Source organism: Muntiacus reevesi, chromosome 9 (assembly GCF_963930625.1).
Source record: "Muntiacus reevesi chromosome 9, mMunRee1.1, whole genome shotgun sequence".
NCBI lineage: Eukaryota > Metazoa > Chordata > Mammalia > Artiodactyla > Cervidae > Muntiacus > Muntiacus reevesi.
In genome coordinates, this window is record NC_089257.1 from 12,256,640 (window position 1) to 12,259,283 (window position 2,644).

A 2,644-nucleotide genomic window follows, 5' to 3' on the forward strand; every position below is an offset into this window, starting at 1 on the left:
AATTTGCTCAATTTCCTTACAATATCTTTGGTTCCTCCTTGACAAAATATATATTACGTGTTACAAACAACTTGGAATATGCTAGCTAAAGGTTGTTGCTGATCCAGAGGCCAGGATTCTTGGCCTCTGGAGGATACGAATTCAATCTGGGGCCAGAGATGAGGCTGGATCGCTCAGAGCTTTTGTGTAATAAAGTTTTATTAAAGTATAAAGGAGATAGAGGAGGCTTCTGGCACAGGCATCAGAATGGGGCAGAGAGCACCCCCTGCTAGTCTTCAGCTGGATGTTACATAGTCACTAGCAGTCTGTTAATGAAAGAAAGGAATGTCTTAAAACTCAGAATGGCACCACATAATTCATCCCAGGCCATAAAATGATTGACTTGAATCTTGTAGAAGGGCAGATTGCCATACAATTAGGGATAGCAGGAGTTTGAGCAACCATCTGTAACCTAAAAGCTTTCATGTGACTAGAAACAAATCCAGTTATACCGTTACAGATGCAGGGAGGAAAGAGCAAAAACAAAACAATCAGAGTTATTGCAATTAAGATAGTTTTCCACCATGGGGAGCTAGTTAACGTCTCCCAAAGTGAGGCAACCAAGGCTTCAGGAGTATCCATGGCCCCGATCATCTTGTTCATGTGTTTAGTAAAATGAGTAACATTAGTGCTCATATCAAGTATATATGTGCAGCATTGAGTATGAATGATGGCACCAGTTCCTCCTTGCACAGCTGTCAGAAATCTAAAACCAATCTGTTTTGTAAAACCACCTTTCTAATTTGTGCTTGTTCAGCATTAAGAGCTGAAATCGCTTTTTGAGAATCTTGTAATGCCTGTTGAGTAAAATCAGTCAAAGCATCCACTCGTAGCATAACATCTGTAGTTTCCAAAGAGAGGACAGACACTGCAGCCAAATAATCATACCAGTGAAATACAGACCTTGCCCACCGAGTTTTAAGGTGGGGTACATTAGCAGACTTCTCTGGAAGCTCTGAAAATATAAAGCCATGAGTAAAGGCTAGACCCAGGGTGCATCTCCCTAACCAGCCAGGGGGAAGCCAAGCCCATAGGTAGGAGCCACATATCCAGGAAGTCCCGTCTGGAGCAAGCCAGCGTGGCTGAGATACCCAGTCCCAATTAGCGCCTGGCCAGACAAAGGGAGGTCCTGAACTGGGGTTGGAAAACACGGGAATGATTGTGTTAGGGGAAGCACACTGACTGAAACCGCCCACCCTGGCCAGGCACCATAGTAACTATTTGCATGAGTTGTTTTATGACAGGAGATCCTGATAAGGAATACGGAACTAATAAGCCACCACCAGCCGGAAGAGTTCAGGAAAGATTGAAAGGAGACACTACCTGTCCGTCCACTTCCCAGAATCCCTCTTGCTAGCATCCACCTTGGCTGAGCGATGCGTGCGCCACCAGGAAAGACTCTGAACTAAAATGATTGGCCAAAGACTACCCGGAAACGAATCCCATCACCATAAAACCCAAGACTGCGAGCCACGTGGCAGAGCAGTTCTCCTGGGTTCCCTTACCCTCCTGCTCTCCACCCGGGTGCCCTTTCCCAATAAAATCTCTTGCTTTGTCAACATGTGTCTCCTCGGACAATTCATTTCCGAGTGTTAGACAAGAGCCCAGTTTCGGGCCCTGGAAGGGGTCCCCCTTCCTGCAACAATTGCGTTACATATTTCCTGAGGCAAAAATCCCAATTGTTTCTAATCATTGTAATTAAGTTGTTGGTTAACTTTTGGGGATGACCCTGTTTGTTCCCAGCACATAGGGGCAGTAGATATTAGACGTCCTTTCTCAGGAGTTAATTATATAACCTCATCCCATATTTGATAAATGTCAGGTAAAAAGGCATCAGATCTAAACCTATTTGTCTTATGTGCAGCAAAATAGTCATTAAACTGAGACAGTGTATAATCAAAATCAAAAGTCACATTATGTCCATAGTTAAGGTACAAAGTATTACACCAGTCCATTCTAGGGTTGTTAGATGTCATCAGACGAAGAAGAGGCATCACATATGATTGTTGTGGAAGGTATTCGCAGACTTGGAGAAAGTCTTTTCCTTGACGTGGAGATGTCCACCACGGGAAGCCTTCCACCAATGCAGAGGGGAGCACTCCGCAGACCCAGCAGTTAGACCGATTGTGGAATGCAGCATAGGAGTGAGCCCAGGACAGGAAGGCATTGTCTTGAGGATCAAAGGGCAGACTCAGGATTTCTGGAGTCAGCAGAAGTAGGCTCACATAGATTATCAGGCCCATCTGAAAATTACAAAGTCAGAGCATAGAAAGTAAAGTCATAAAATGAAATCACTTAGTTCTGGTCAGGGTACCACCTCTTAACTCGAGTGTGATGCACCCACGAATCAATTCCTGGCACTTTGACAGCTGTGGGAGAAGAAAGAATAACCCGGTAAGGGCCTTCCCAGAGGGGCTCGAGGGCTGGGCCCCCAGATGCCAGTGTTTTTATGAGGACCTCCGTTCCTGGCTCAAATAGAGGCTTGCTTGACTCAGAGGCTGGGCCAAGAGTCGTCTCCCAGAGTTCTGTTAATGCCTGTTGAAAAGCTGAGAGTTGAGTTACATAACTAGTTAATTCTTTAGGGTTAGCAGCTAAAAGTCTCTCA

General features: G+C 45.0%; 1 pseudogene; it reads right to left on the reverse strand.

The window, feature by feature from the left end:
* Window positions 1–336: 336 nt before the first annotated feature.
* Window positions 337–2,282, reverse strand: LOC136175647 (endogenous retrovirus group PABLB member 1 Env polyprotein-like; annotated as a pseudogene).
* Between the last annotated feature and the right edge of the window lie 362 nt (window positions 2,283–2,644).